Source organism: Xiphophorus hellerii, chromosome 18, assembly GCF_003331165.1.
Source record: "Xiphophorus hellerii strain 12219 chromosome 18, Xiphophorus_hellerii-4.1, whole genome shotgun sequence".
NCBI lineage: Eukaryota > Metazoa > Chordata > Actinopteri > Cyprinodontiformes > Poeciliidae > Xiphophorus > Xiphophorus hellerii.
This window is the reverse complement of record NC_045689.1, coordinates 9422700-9439669: the sequence shown is the minus strand read 5'-3', so window position 1 is coordinate 9439669 and position 16970 is coordinate 9422700. Positions and strand designations below refer to the sequence as shown.

Genomic DNA, 16970 nt, shown 5'->3' with positions numbered 1-16970 from the left:
AACGGCAAAATGCATGTTGATCCCAATGCTCATATGCTATGCAATTTATTAGGTTGTTGTCAGTAGTTTAATAAAGTTTACCTTGAGTTTCAAAGCTCAGATATATTAGTTATATTGAAGTGTAGATAAATTGTCTGATTACATCGGCAAAAATAGAGCTTTTGGGTACATAATCTTTTGATTTAAGGATAACCATTAGTGCCTTTAGGAAATGCCGAAGAGTGAGGTCAGATGACTTTGCAAAAGCTGTAAGTCTGTTATCTTTGTTTCTCCCTTTGGTCTCGCTCCTCTCTTGCTATTCTCATTCGTTCTGCTCACTCATGCGTTCCTACCCCAGAGAGATGCCAATAGTATATTATTTGGCTGCTGCCTAAATTAGTGTCATGGCTCATCCCAGGGAGCATCTCCCAGCTCAGTGGGGGAATGTTGCTAAGAGAACAACTAGCTCCTGGTTGTGGGAACTTTATGGGTTAGGACTTTTTTTTTGTTTCTTGATAGAAATGTGCTGAAGCTCAGAATGATGAAATATGTGAACAGTCTTGCTGAAAGAGATGGTAATAATATAGATTGACTTAAAGATAACAGTGAGAATTACATTTTTTATCTTTCTGCTTGATGTTTTGAATTTAAAGGATACCTAATAGTTGGAGCATATGGGAGTCTTTTCAACAGAAATTTGTGCAAAAGTATGCTTGACTTATCAAAGCTCCTTTTGAGACATTACACAGTTTTTTAAAGAAAACACCCAGGAGTGGAAATGTGGAAGACTGCTGCAATTTCTGTGTATAATGTATGAAAATAGGCAGTTATAGAGATTTTTTGAGGCGGTCTCTAGCATTCTTGGACTTCAGCTATTCATGGGCAACTCTGGTCTTTGTGAATACAAATAATCTGATAAATCTAAACTTAATCTAATATCAAATTCACTAACTTTAAACGGCTAGTGTAATTCATCACATACAAATGCCTTTGTGTCATTTTGATTTGTATTCTAGCTGACCAGATGCAAAAAAGCAACGAAATTACAACTTTTGATATTTCACAAAACAAACAACAAAAAAAGGTTTACGAGTATTTTTAATAATCTATAGTTAATGTCTGATAATTATTTATTTCAAATGGCTAAGTATAATGGTTTTTAAATGGATGTAATTAGAAGTGGTCAGAAAAATACCCAAAAAGTGATGAAAGTGTTTTTTTTGTTGTTTGTTTTTGAACTTTGAATTATTATTATTATTGTTATTATTATTTTTTAAATAAAAAAAAATAACATCCAAAATGTGTTAAATTAAAGCTGATTGTGGGTTGGGGAGGAGAAACACTAAACCTGTCAACAAAAATATGCAAGATTATTTAGAAAATTGTTAATAATATGGTCGACTGGTATAATTTGGCAGTGTAAATAGAATTTGGCTAAACCTAAGCCTATACATACCATGTGTATGTAGGGCCTCCCCACAGAGGTGAAGCCCTCTATGCTCATTTCTATGGAGATGAGCTACATCTTAGATCATGCAAACCTAATTTATATTGCTTTATGCAGCAGACAGACAGCACTGCAGCAGGGTGTTTCCATCACTGTAGAGATTGAACGCAAGCAAAGACAGTCTGACAGCATCACCGCTGGTGTAGATAACATCTCTGGCTGTGTCACGATAACAGTATGTTTATAGAAATATAAACAGTTCCTTTTTTACTTGTGTTTAGTAAATGTGTGAATTTTATAATTGACTGAAAAAAGGTAAATGTAAAATATGGGGAAACTATAAGATTCATATTTTTTGCCAAAAAAATATATTGAATGTTGTAGTGATTGTTTTTGTCAAATGAAAATTTAGATATGAAAGTAAATTTCTTTTATAGTATGTACTGTTTTTAGGATAACAGTGTTCTCTTCTCAGTTACTCCACTTTTTTGGAGGGAGGGAGAAAACACGAATCAGAAATGTTTATAGAGAGATCTACTTGAAATGGTTGATGCATTAATTTTGAGCTCTTTCTGATTTATCCACTGGATCATTAAAATGGCAAATTTTTATGTATATTTGCCTTGTTATTGCTCAAGGTTGGTGCAGTGTGTCAGTGAAAAGCCAGCAGAAAGGATTTTACTTATTTATTGTGCTTTAAATGGTTGAACGTAAAATACTTGACACATTCTTTTGTGTCATGATTTCGCCTGCTTGTATCCTCTCCAGTCTAGAAGACCCAGCAAGTCATTATATTTCTGAAAAGCCAATAGAGCACACAAGAGAACATTTCAGCAAATTGTTTGTCTGTAAAAAAGACTGGAATTTAATCACAATAGTTTTAAATGGAAAGTATTTTGGGGGTTCAAAATTAATGTTTAAGGTTGCAAACTTTGTTCTTTATGAAATATTGGATGCAATGTGTTATACTTGGACATGAAATAGCAAAGGAGCAGCAATAGGCTTTAGGATTTATTTACAAAATGGAAAATGTAATTTTGTTCGTTGTGTGCAAAAATGCGATCATGCTGCTCTGCTACATGGCATCACTTTCATAGTGGATTCTCAGCAAAAAAGGCAGAACATTTGTTCTTCCTGTGTCAGAACACACGCAAAAGAAGAAAGCCAAGTCAACTGGTGCACCGTGAGGCATGAGGTCCATATTAAAGGAAGTGACAGATTTATCCTTCTCTCTGCCACATGAACCACTAGGCAGTTAATGATGTGTGCTGTGAATACAGATTTCTGTATTATTCCTGACAAAGCAGGCATTGTTGATAGCATGATTCTACTTTGAATATGTTTTCATTTACACTTCAGTCCCTGCAGTTTTTACATGCTATTCCTTCTTTGCCTGCATGTGTTTTGTCAGTGGATGTTAAAGGACGTCCGAGTTCATCCTGTTTCGGTTACCTATTGAAATCAAGTGAGGGCTTTAGTGTTTAGAATTAAGCATAAATTCTCAAATTTATTTGCTGCAGCATATCTGGGATGTTTCTATTCCTTGCTGATATTGAAGGCTTTAATACTTAATGTAGCTGAAATAGGAGGGAGATAATGAAGAGTTATTAAGAGTTGGGGATTACAATTAATACTGAGATATCAGCTTGATAAATGAAGACACCGTTTATATGTCCCATCTCCCTTGACACATTCCACCAGGACACTTATTTTTATTAGTCACTTAACATCTGCTCATTTTTCCATTATTGAAGTTTAATACAGAAAATCCATCTTTTTGCTTGTCTTTAATTTGTAGTAATATACAATGCTTATCAAATATATTTTCAACTGCAGAGCGAAGGACTTACCTTTATCTCATCTAAAGAATCTTATCAACTGAAGTAAACATCCGTTTTTTGATTTCAAATACACAGACACTGTGTTCTGTCTACTCGATGAGTTCGTCTTGAAATAAACAAATGGTTAAATATATTTGCCAGATGGTTTCTTACAGAGAGCCATCTGTGCAGTCTGTGTAGAAAACCAAAAGAAAAAGGACATGTGAGGGATGTGGATAAAAAATGTATCCCCATCATCCTTAACTGGCAGTCTTCAAAATGACGTGAACAAATAAGCCTGTTCAAAATACAAATCATGCAAAGACTACACTTGAGGGAAACATTATTTTTCCAGAAAATCTTTGTTTGTTGTCTCCAAGCTAAGTAATAAACTAACTTTTATCAGATTAGGATACCACAAACTCATCTGTGGCATAAACTGGTATCCTTATCTAGCTGAATGATTACTGGCATGAATGTGAATTAAGAATTTGCCCCTGAATCTGAATCTGTACCATACACCAAGGCAGCACACTAAAGTTACATTTGTTTTCTTTACTATTTGTTGAATTGCTTACTATTTAATCATTTAGCATTAACTAGACAATAAAAATACAATCATAGTGCTATTGATTGTTTTTCTGATTGTTTTGGGAAAGCATCCTAAAAGAAAGAACAAAAAAAATTCTTGCAACATTTTAGTTTTATGAAATCAATGCTACTAAATTTTGTAAGCATTTTTCAAAGTTGCTACATTCGTGCCGCTGGAATTTTATTATATTTTACCAATAAATCTATGGCTACCAGTGATTCCCAAAGGTTCCACTATGTTCGGTGTAGTGTCAGATTCCCAAAGAGTCTATGCTGTACCATTACACCATAGAAATAAAAGGCAGAAAATCTATTGTGTGAACATGACATAACGACAGTAACCTGCAGGTACTGTAAGTTTTTCAGGTTGGTTTTACTATCTTAAATAAAACCAAAGCATAAAGAGAGGATTGTAGGAAATATTTAGATGTTTTTGTTTACAACTTCACCTTCCTTTCTTATTGAGGTTCCTAGCAGAACTGCAATGCATCCAGAACTCTGCTCCTAAACTCCAGATGGGCGTGCAGAAACATTAACACTCACAACCTATTCCAAACTCACTCCATTGGTTTTCTGTTGCTGCTAGGGCTGAGTAGATCTCCTTGTGAACTGACAGCGCATTTACAGAAATGTTTCGCCCCCTGTCGACACATTTCTCACCCCACAAATCTGTACATCTTCCCTTTACTTGATTCTGTCACCTCCTTCCCACCAGCACAAAACTCACCAAGGGCAATTGAGCACACTATGCTGCTGGCCTTTGTCTGTGAAATGCTCTCTCTAACACTTTGAGGAGCAAAGCAGCCTGCGGGCAGTTTTAAACATAATTAAATGTAACATTTGTTGGTTCCTTTAACATTATGCTTTGAAATGTTTCTTTTTATAAAGTTATGAACTTGACTTTAGATAAAATTACCATTATTACCAGAGATTTTGATTTTAATCAAATATTAACCTATATGAGGGAGTTTAGCTCTACAGAGAAGGGAGAAACTGTGATTTCTGCTAATGTAATCTGGGTATACGTAGCCTTGGTGTATGCTGCAGAGCTCATCTCCTATGTTGCTTTGAGGATTCAGTCCTGGCTGAATGTTGTGCCTACAAGCGTACTGAAGCCGATTTTCAAGCAATGTTTAGATGTGTGTCCCTGGCTAATGCTATTACTGGTGAGAGCTGGACTTCTTTGAAAGAAACATCTGGATGGAGAGCCTCACTGTTTCCTTGGAGTCTGAGGCAGAGACAGATTACTGCTGTACCATTTGGTTGATAATGATTCAGCATGGAATTAGATGCTCTATATGGAACAGCTTGGGTAGTGTGATAGTCTTATTGCTGCTGCTAAAATGAATACAGGGTTTTAGGAGTGGCTGTGAAGATTTCTAAGTCCATGTATCACAAGTTTGATAAAATAAGCTCTGATAAATGTTTCAACACTTTATCACATTCCCTGCTGCTGGGCAGAAAATTCACACTGTATCAAACTCATACTTAATGTTTATACATAGGTTTTGAAAGTCAACACTCAGCTGTTACAATTTCAGATTTTTGAAACATAAACAATTTTACTAAAATCATTTAAACATTTTTTTTCCCTCATATTTAGTGTAACTGAACTAAAAACAAATGTTAGCTAAAATTGTGTTATTTGGCCGTTTTCACCCACTTCTTACAAATATTCTTCAAGTCATATTGTGAGGATATCTCCTGTTCAAAGCCTTCCACAGGTACCAACAGGTTTTCTGTTGAATTTTTGTTCTACATTTGACTTCGCTGTTCCATAACCTTAGTTTTCTACTTGCAAAGCAAGTTCTTTGTACTTTGAACTAACACTGGGGTTAAGAGTTTTTACCAGTCTCTTTTGTTCTCTGTGTGCAGTTCATCCATCCATGGTCCGGCCCAACACATTGTTTAGAGGAAACTCCAACAACTACTTATCATTTGCTGTTTACTGATGTGTTTTGCTGTTTTTTCATTCTTACTCTGACTGACACCTTTGTGCAATGAGATATCTTGGATTTTTTTTCTCAGCAATGAGAAAATGCAAAAGAGTTTAAAAAAATCCATAGTAAGTATTTTGCTTGATCTAACCTTTGCCCTTGGTACATTTGTTCATAGCATTTTTGTTAGCAGGTTCTGGAATGTAGCTTAGATATCAGGGGTGACTGTAGAGGAGTTTCACTTTAACTTTCTGTATGGACATTCAATGTTTTTGGCAAATCAAACTGAGTCAGACTGTAAGAGCCCATGCAAGTACTTTGAGCTACTCTCTTTCTCTTATATTTACCCACCAAAGCCAAATAGTTTCTGGACGTGCTTAATCATTTATATCATGCCCTATCATTCTTTTAAGCTTGCTGAAATGAAGGCTTTTCAGCTTTCTTTTCAGCTTTGTAAGATGCCTTACCAGGTTGAAACGGTGGCTTTCTGGCACTGTTTGGTCAGGGATCAGACATAATCATTGCCTCTGTGATCCATATATGTATCAGAAATAGCCTTTTTTCCACTAAGAGATATTCCAAACTTTGAACTTTGTAGACAAAAGCTGAGTTGAATATCATTATTCATACTTTTATTTAATCTATTCTTGATTTTTTTTTATGAGTCCTTTCATGTGTCTAATGGATCTTGACGATCTCCAGACAGAACAGAATGCAGCTGTCTCTTTCTTGTGGAGTTTAACTACAAGAAAGAGGTGGCACATTTCTCCCGTTTTAGCCTCTTTGGATTGGCTACCTTAGTCCTCACTTTTAGAGCCCTGTGCGGTCAAGCACCAGCTTATTTCTCTGACCATTAACAACTCCACATCACAGTTTGAGATCTGGCCAATGGATGTTAATGGTTTTAGGAACGACATAAGAGGGGAAAAAAGTCTTGGAGTGATAGCCCCAAGTTGTTGAATTTGTTGCTTCAATAACCTAGGACTAAAGGTTGACTTGACTTTCTATAATCTCTTAATACATCTTTCCTTGGCAAGAAGTCTTGTGTGCACACAAGACTTCTTAAAAACTAAGAAGTTTTAAAACTAACTTAAAAACTAAAATACTATCTGTTAAAACTTACAATTGTTGACAGCACTGACCGTCAATTTGCAAGTCTTTACATGTTGACCATCTGGCCCTCAAACACATTTATGAAATTGTCCATATTCCCAGAGTGACCTAGATGGAATATTTATACGGAAGAAGTTAATTACATTTCAACATGTAGATTACAGCACTTACTGTGCTGCCATTTCCATTCAAATTGCTATTTCAAGTAGAGCAGACCACATGACTTGTGCTGCTGTGCCTTTTCAGAAGAGGATTAAAATCCAAAGTGAAGAGAATTGCTCAGTATCCCAAGTGTATGATTTTGGAAGTAGTATATTTTTGGCATCACAGTCATTTTTTAGCTCACAATGCTGTATAGCACAGTTTTAAAAAACTGAACTTCTGGGTTCGTGTACAGAATACAGTATAAAATGTGTTTTGCTGGTGTCTCAGTGGTATAGGGAGCTAGTGAGTTTGTCATTGAGCACTGCTGCTGATTTTCAGTCTCAGCAGGGCTAAAATTGCTTGCAGTAGATGTCCTCCAGTGGAACTGTGTCAGTATGTTTAAACTGGATGACTGAGTTGATTGGAAACTAACAACACTGTTTTTCAGAGATGGAATTGTAATCGGCAGATAAATTGAGTATTATCGTTTATCCATCATTCTCTACATATGCACAGTGCCGTTGAATATGAAGTGTAATTGACTATGAACATCCATCAAATTTTAACAGATTGTACAGGTGTGACAGGTAATACCTTTTTCCAGTACTTCAAAAATGAACCAGATGTAATTACACTTGGAATGATATTTGTCAAGCATTTGTTTTTGTTTATTTTGATGTTTATGGCTCACAACTGATGGAAATCCAAAATCCCTTCCCTTCCAACTGAAAAAAGGATTTCAAATACGGAAATCCTGTCATGCTGGGAGTCTGTCCATGTGCTTTACAGTATATGTACTCAATTCTCGGTTGGGGACTCTTTTTGCATGAATTCTTGCATCAGTACAGCATGGCCTGGCAGTGATTAGCCTGTGGCTCTGCAGGGGTGTCAAGTAAGTAATTTTCCTCTTAAGAATACCTCACACATTCTTTATGGGGCTTTGGTGCTTTTCTGGTCAATCAAGCACATTGATACAAAGTTGCCAGAAAGAGAGGGAATTTACAACCACAACTGGAAATTTTTTTAATGACAAACAGCACCAATTCAAGAATATTTGCATAAGCATTATTGTACATACAATAAGATTCATCCAAAAAGTTGCACAATGCAGTGACTTACACCTCTGGAAATGAAGAAAAATGAAACCTGGGAGACGGCCAATTGTCTGCATACGGCCAACAACTCACAGTGGAGGTGTCCAACAACCAGCAATCTTTCTTCTGTTTTTCCCCCCCCATTTTCTAAGCATTGCTGATCCTGAAAACAAAACCAGCTGATTCTCAAAGTGCTGTAATGGCAAGAAGACAGTTGTCAAATTCGGCGTTAAACTGTGGTGGTCCCAATGTGTTTTTATTCCATAATCCCTCCATTTAGTGTGAGCACACAGCCATGATGCTTCTGTCAGTGCTGAAATACTGTAGTAGTAGATTACTGTTTTGCTCAGTGTGTCTTTGACTTGCTAGTTGCCAACATTGCTGGGAGCCAAAACTGCCTCCTTAGTTTCTGCTAGTACACTCCGGGTATAAAAACAAGACTATTCCATATAAATCGTTGACGACATTTGGTTTTGAAAAATTTTCAATGACTTCTTTAGTTATTGTAAATTAATCATTGCAGCTCCAATTGGCAGGTGCAATCCTGAGCATTTTCATTTAATCTTATCAACAGGAAGGGAGGGTGAAGTGCTCTTTAATGTCCCCAGATGGTTACACTGAATTTTCTCTTAATAAAACACTCAGAGACCTTAATATCCAAACAAAATACAAAGTTTTTAAAAGAGGACTTTGGGCTGCAGAGGAACAATCCAGTCTTTTTCTTTTTAGCCCAATTATGATGCTTCTGTTGACTGCTGTTCTGGGATGACGTAAAAGTAATGCGACGTTTTACCTCATGTCTTGGGTAAATCTGTATGCCATAGCTTTTGATAAACTGAATGTAGCTATAGCCTACACCTTGGGAACTTTTTTTTTAAAAACTCATCATCTTGACTATGTTTGGCCCTGTTTGCTTCTGCAGCTTTTTCAACCACATGTCTTCCCTCTACTTAACTTTACATTGATATGTTTGGAAACAGCACTTTGAATTGCTATATTCTGAAGGTGATTGCCTGTCAAGTTAATGCTGGCCTTCCTCCTGACAGGATAGAGTATAACATGGCCAATAACATATACAGTACACTTGGTAATAAAAAGATTTTCTTGTCTTATGTTGCATTCTAGTTTCTTGTAGTCTATATATACATAAAAATAAACAGTAATAAACACTTGAAATAAATCACTGTGTATTGCAAACATCAATTATGGGTTTCTCTTTTTTTTCCTAGCATTTTTTGCAGCATGTGTGTTGTGTTTTTCTTGTTTAGATTTATGTGGCCAGCAGTGGCTGATGCAAGCCTCTTTAAAATTTGGAGAAATCAGTGTTGACCCACATGAGACGTAGGCCTCATTTCACCTAGGTGAATGTGACTAGTCTCAAATATTTTTATAATGCATTATTTTTGATCAAAAAACAAATTAGTTTTCTGTGACTTCAAATACGCAGCGACTGTTTTACATTACCTGCTGACTGTTTGACTATCTGTCTCTGACAAACATATTTTTTACACTTTCAGATAATGAGAGTGTGCACACTGTTTTAAATAATTGCTGGCACAGTGAGTAGTTTGTTTTTGTTTGTTTTTTTCATGTAGTTAAAAGTTGCGATATGGGCAGGTGGTGCAGGATGATGTGGAGAAAAAAGTTGTCTTTGTTGCTGTTCATTCACAAAATGTCTTCATCAAATAAGCAGCTTTTTGGATCACTGAATTTGAAACACCAATCACAGCAGTTGCATATAAAATTAGACTCCAAATATCAAATACTAAAACTCAATTAAATGAAATGGGTTCACAATAAAACAAGTGAAAATAAACTGTATGTTATAAAAAACGGGTGCAAAAAAATATTCAGCCTGTGCACTTCTAAATTAATCGATAACATCTTTTCTTAGGACTGAACCATTCATCAGATTAAAAGAATAATGCATTTAAAGTTTATATGCCATTTTATTAGCAGGGCTGCAGGGAGTAAAAAGAGCAGGAGTAGAGGAGATGAAGATTGTAAAAGATAAGAGCAAGACAGATGGGCAAGAGGAGAGGAACAGATGAGACATGCAGTTAGCTCTTTATAACTGCTCTAAGCAACACGTGCAACAAACACAGAGATATAGACTGGTAAACTAAACTTAAATCAAGTCATACCAACATCATTATTCCATCTGTGGAAAAGCTATAATCTAATAAAACTCAGAATTTTATAGATGCTAGCATCAAAAGTTTTGCTGATAGAAACTTAAACTGAGTTGTCAGTTGAAGTATAAAACTGATACAACTAGTTGCATATACATTTTACTCTTAAATCATGCAAAAGTGATGAAAAATAGCTTTAAGCTAATGTTCTCTTAGTAATTGAACTTCCTGGTATTTTAAGATCCTGTGGCTTAAATACTGTGGTGCTCAAATTGTATATTTCCAATATAAGATGCAACCTTTTGTTGGCATAACTAAGAGTTGCAGGTCTGATGGAATATCAATAGATTTAATTTTCTCTAGACTTTTTATGCAACCTTATGCTCACTGCTCACTTGTAACCCACAGGTTGATTTTTCATACATTTATTTACCTGCTTTATCTGAGCTACCTGTCAGCAAGAGTTGCATCCCTGTTGCTATAAGTCCCTTGTAGCTGTTTTGTTCATTTAGTTATTTTTGTAAGTAAAACATCACACATGTTCACAGACAGTGGTCACAAAGTTTTTCACAAGAAGAGTAAACCCAGTAATCTGACATGTAATATACAGAAAACAAACACAATTCAATCACAAATTCATGTCATAGAAGCTCAAGTTTGTCTAAAAGCTTCTTGGATTAAATATGTCCTTAGCTGCTCTCTGTGGACAGATTCCAAACCCCTTCATAAGATACAAGATACAGAAGGTAATGCATTCCACAGTATGGGTGCAATGGATTGGGGGAATCAGTCTCCTCTGGTTTTGAAACGGGTGTGGGGGATCTCTAAAAGGTTTTGATTTGATGACCTCAGGCCACAGAAAGAGGTATATATTTGAAATACAAAATATATGAAGGAGCCTGTCTATATGATGCTTTAAAAGTTATGACTGAAATATTAAAATGATCTAACCTGATGGCCAGCCAGCTTAGTGACTACAAAACCAGGGTTTTATGATTTTTTGTGTTTGAGAAATTGTGAGGTCTTGCATTGAGTATTGGAAACCCTGAAGATGAGCCAGTCCAGTCTTGTTAAACCAATAAGCTGACCATTACAATAGCCCAGAGACAGAAATATGAATTATCATCGCATTTCTTCATACTACTACTACTTATGATGCATCCAACAGAAATAGAAATATACAAAATGGCGTGGGCCTAATGAATCCAAAAATATTTTATTTTAGCATTTTCTGTTTTGTTTTATATGCAGTAGAGGTTTGACACATTTACAAACTGTTTTAACGAATTTGTAATTAGTGTAGAATAATTTGATGCAGATTAGTCCATTTATGGTAAGACATTATGCTTGTATTACCATAATGTGGTACTAATGCATCTTTTTGTGTTCAGGTTAGAAAAAATCAATTCAGGTTAATCAATCAACCCATTTTCCATTTTGAAGTAGACATGATTAAATGCAGTCCAGACTTATTGAGAACCTGCAAAAGAGCCCTTTAGTTTAATACCAATGAGAAGCTATTGCACAGATACGAACTTTAGCTAAACCAAGTAGCAGTTTATTAGTTTAACACCACCAACAAAACTAGCGATTCACAAACTTCCTCTCTCCTTACTTCAAAATATGTCTCAAACTTGCATACATTTACTCCTCAATGTCAAAGGTTCTGAAAAGTTCAAAGTTAATTTGGCAGAGGAAGTTAGTGTTTCGTGAAGTAGACTTTACTCAAATTGAATATAAAGCAACGTTTATTTTGGTGATATCTCATGAAATCCATGTTAACCTATCAAACGCAGAATAAATAAAGTTTAAGGTTGGCCATGCATGGTAGGAGAATGGTTTACACAGCAGTTTTGTAGAAATATATATCTTATCACTGCAACTAAAACGGAGATTCTACATGATTTTTCTTATGTGTTGTACCTTGCCTTTAAAATATTTCCACAAAAAGTCTGTTGTTGGGACAGAATATTGAAAAGTCTCTTAAGAGACTCAACACACTTTGTCAAGACTTAATGTTTTTGTCCTCTAAAGGATAAATCAAGTTCATCCCACCATCCTCATTACTGACTTGGCCATTGAACAGGAAGTAAATATTTGTTAAATATGCTCATGTCTGTTATTTTGGCAATCTTTGCATACTTAACAGCAACTTGGTAATGATCTGGATTACCCACTGTATTGCTCACACTATTTGGCCTTGGCACGTTCTAAAACCTGTCTGCCAAAAACGGCTCAATGGTTGCAAATTGTGTTTCAGCCAGAAAAAGTTGGCTGATTTATTTAAAGCATCCACCGTCTAAACAAGAAATTCCTCCACCACTGTGAGGGTTATTCTAAAATGGCCTTTATATTGAGCTGTTCTTTGATTTCAGCTGTATGGAAGTGAGACTCTAAAGGGTTATTTCCATTATTTTAAAAGCTACATAATTTGTCTAAACTGAGGGGTGTTTTCTTCTTTGCCAGAGGCAATTTTTCAAGTGTAGTAATGGCCAAATTTCTAAATGATTAATATTGATTTATGAAGGATGAATTTAGTCACTGTATTTGTGTAACATAGTAATTTGTTTTGTTGAATTTGTTTCTGGTGAACATAAACACATCTCAGCATCTCATCAGCATAATCTGCCTGGCTTGTTCTGTCAGTTTGTTTGATAGCTGTCATATTGGTCACAACAAAAACAGTGTTAATGTTTTTCCCTCCAACAGACGGGCCAACTTGACATGTTCTGTAGTTACTTTGTGATGGATTATGAAAGCAATTAGAATAGAGATGATCTTGAGCTTGGCAGATAAAAAGACATGCATTTACAAAAAAAGACATGTGAGGAGAAAATATGTAAATCAGCAAGTTTGTCATGTTTTGTGTTTTATAGATAATTTTACATGCTGAAAGTTTTCAACAATTTCTTGTTTCTTTATTCATAACCAGTAAAATATTATTAAAATAGTTTCTTGCAGTTCTGCAGAATTCTTGAAGCTTTTGTATTTTAAACAAACAGATTCATAGAACTTTTTGAAGACTATGAAAGATATTTCCTGCAAAGAAACAGCTGAAATTAACTTCTTTAGAAAAATGTTTTTTTAGGTTCTTGAAACAGTTCATAGGAAAACAAGAATGAACGATATTAGCATTCTTCTCACTAAATATATTTTTATTAATATTAAATTCAGTTGAGATGTCTGTTAAACAAAAGTACAAGAACAAATTCGAAGACATCATAACAAATGTCCATGAATGCAAGACAATGTATATGTATTGAACTCATGCAGCTATATTGATTTTTTAATGCAGTCAGATTTTACCTATTTTTGCAGCCATTTTTCTCAAATCAGTGCCAAGTATTATTGTGTGATTTGGATGCAATTAATACAATTAATAGTGTGTAGAGATGTTTTTTTCTATACCAAATTATCACACATGGTATGTGAAGAAGCATAGAGCTTTACTAGGACCTTGATACATTTATTGTCATAAAACATTATGACATTAGCTGCAGAAATTCCTAAACTTCTGAACATTTCAGTAGGCACCATTGAAGTCATATTCCTGATGTGGAAGAAGCATTATATCACAAATCAGCAGTGACTAGGGTCTTCTGTCTTTTAGCTAGAGAGAAGTGAAAAAGGAAAAACAACACAGGACTACTTCAGAGAGCTGGCAAAGACATGAAAATGGCAGGAATAGTTTCTTCCCTGATAACTTCAGTGGGAGATATACTGTGTGGTACCGGTGCCGAAGGCCACATATTCAAAGGAACTCAGCCGCAACATTGCATCTTGTCATAAAACATGGCTGAGGCTGGTCCTCAGCCATGTTTGTCCCCTGGTGAGGTTGTTGTTTTATGTGCTGCAGTCTACCAGCCTAGTATTGGGGTGTATGACGCCATCATCTCCTACAACATGTGCTGACCCACCAGGCAAAGCCTGCAAGGTCTCTGAGAATCATGTTTTATGATTTTTCTAGTCTTTTTAAAACCATCCAGATGGATTTCTACCTCTCCCAGAGAATACTGGACAACTTCACTGGCAAGTCACAGTATGTGCAGTACAGAGGCCCCACAGGGACCTGTGCTGGCACTGTTCCTCTTTACCCTTTACACTGCACTGCAATAAAATTTATTTTGTGCTATAAATATGGTATGCAGTGAAATACTGACAAAGTGTCTAGTTTATTGTAGGATTACTATTTTCTTTCTTGGATGAACAATTTAAAATGTTATGCTTATGATATTAATTAAACCCATATTACATTTTAAGGTGAATGTAATATGAACTGAACACTAGGGCAGTTCAGTTCAATTCATCTAAATGGCTAATTACTGTAGTTTTTTGCTAACATTAGCATCTCCGTTAGAATAAGAAATGGGGTAAACATATCTCTACTTAGCAATTCAATTGCCAAAGATCACATAAAAAATGCATCAGCTGAATAGAAAAACTTTCGCGTGCCAAATAAACTGCAACTGTATTAAATTCAATAACACTTTGGGATTTTTTTACAGCTTTATCTACCTTCTCTGTCTGCAGTATCCAGAGTAACATTTGAATTGGGATTTGGTGGTCCCTGTCGATACATTTATTCTTGCTTAGAGGTTAGCAGGTGCTTTCAGATCTGTCATGGAGTCAGTGGCGGTGTGGACAGTGTGCCTGTGTTTCTGCACTGAGCCGTGTGATTGCCATGTGTTGGAGGACATGGCCAAGTCTCACTCGGGGCGTCTGCAGATTGGTGTGCATGTGTTCCCTGTGTGGCCATGTTTCTTGGCTGAGCTGTTGGTTGCTCTGATTCTGAACTGGCACACAGTCAAATTGTGTTTGCCTTTTAGAGACCATTATAGTAATGATTAAGACTCTCAGATTCTCTTGTGCCTGGGCCACACAAAGCTCACAGATAGAAATCGCACTGATGAAACTAGAGTGCCAATTGCACTTCCATTGTTTATACCAGAGGTCTGCAAGCTGTGACTCTGTAGCCATGTATGAACATGTGAGCCCTCTGTTGAGCCATGATTTCAAATATTAAGATGAAGCATCTTTTTGTGTGATAGTTTTTCTTCAACAAAATAACACTAATGGAGCAGAACATATGCTTTGCCCGTAGACGGTTAACTACATGCTTTTGTTAGCTTTATTTTTTAGAAACATGGACTACATATTTGATTAATCAAGGTTTTTCTATGTGTTTAATCAAAAAAATCTATTCTTAATCAAAATTTTTTTTTACATTATTTAGAAAATCTGTTTTTTCTTTTTTTCTAAAGAGTCGCCTAACGTTTGACACTTTAGTCCACAATTTAAATTTCATTCCACTTCAAACTATTTCATAATCTGTGCTTTTTTTTTGATATTTTGTTTAGGAGGACCAAGGACAAAATTGGTTCATTTGAAAGTCATGGTCGCAAAGACGTTGTTTATAGTACACTTTTTAACACAGAGAAAAGCTCTGCATTCCACTGAAACCTTTTTACTGTTCACCTCAGAAATGTACTTCTCTAATCAGATTTAAATCTGAGGATTCATTTAAAAGCTATTCTGTTAATCTGCTCTTTTGATAAACAAGCTCTGAGAAAGGCACCAGTTCAAAATCTAATTATATTATAGTAATTATTCGAAATGATTGCAATTATTTTGCATTATTTAGTTGACATTAATAATATATCATGAGTCTACAGTGTTTTTCCTGCAAATCTGAAATTACATTGACTAGAGTTTACACTCCTTAAATTATGTCATATTTATGCATCTTCTGTTGAAATGAAAGGCATGAATCAGTTTTTTTTAATGGACTGCATTTATTTTTAACAAAGAATATTTGTAGTTATTAGACGAGATCTTTATTTTGTGTATAAATGTCAGAAATTACAAATGTTTTGTCAGTTTTAAATATTTCCACATTAACATTTGAACAGTTGTTTTCTTAATCATGTAAATGTCAACTTGAGTGTTAAATTAGCCTATTGAAGTGTTTGACTCTTAAAATTTCAGACTTTTTGTATTTGAGCTGAAACTGTGACTTTCAGAGGATATTAAAATAAACTAATTGGAATAAATAAATGTCAAGATTGCATCAGCTTCAGGATTTTTATTATCTCATTAATACAAGTTTAGATGTGGTGTTTTCTATTAGAAAATGGATCATTTTTTTCAGTAGGTAACCTTGTAACCAAAGTTAAGCTAAATTACGCTCATTTGACTAGTAGTCTTTTATTTTATAATAAAAAGGCTCATTAGCTTTTTTTAATTAATTCAGGAAGTAACTGCTCCTCGTGATTGTCATGTGAAGGGAATTCATGCTGTGTTCCAAGTCTAATGTGGTGTGACTTTTCTGTTTCAAAGCCATCTGGCTTCTTTTTCTGTCTGGACTCAGGTTGTTCAAACAAACCCCGGCTCATCTATAATTAATAATTGTCCACATTTGCTTTTATCAATGAATTCACAGGCCTGTGCCTAATAATTGCATTCGGCATCTATCCTGCAGTATCAGTAATTGCTTTATTGGTGGGTATATTACCGTAATCAAAATAGTTCTGAGTTTCTTTCTAATTAAAAATCTTATATTCATGTAAAAATGTCTGTATAATACTGCATTAGTTAGAGAACTCAGGACGATGTGGGTTAGTGGGCAGTGTACTTCGAAGACCTCGTCAATCCCACCAGCATATCTTCCATTGAGGAAACGGAGCCTGGTGACTTTGAGTTGGTGCTGAGTTCAC

General features: G+C 35.4%; 2 protein-coding genes across 10 annotated transcripts in view; both read left to right on the top strand.

The window, feature by feature from the left end:
• The window catches only part of stard13b (StAR related lipid transfer domain containing 13b), an 89281-nt gene extending 77152 nt beyond the window's left edge, over positions 1-12129 (top strand). Inside the window, exons 18-19 of the transcript XR_004342864.1 lie at positions 1192-1201; positions 12117-12129. The gene's annotated coding sequence lies outside the window, so the exon portion shown is untranslated. The remainder of the gene's footprint in view (positions 1-1191; positions 1202-12116) is intronic.
• The window catches only part of nbeab (neurobeachin b), a 219835-nt gene that overhangs the window by 5271 nt on the left and 197594 nt on the right, over positions 1-16970 (top strand). The gene's annotated exons all lie outside the window — the stretch shown is intronic.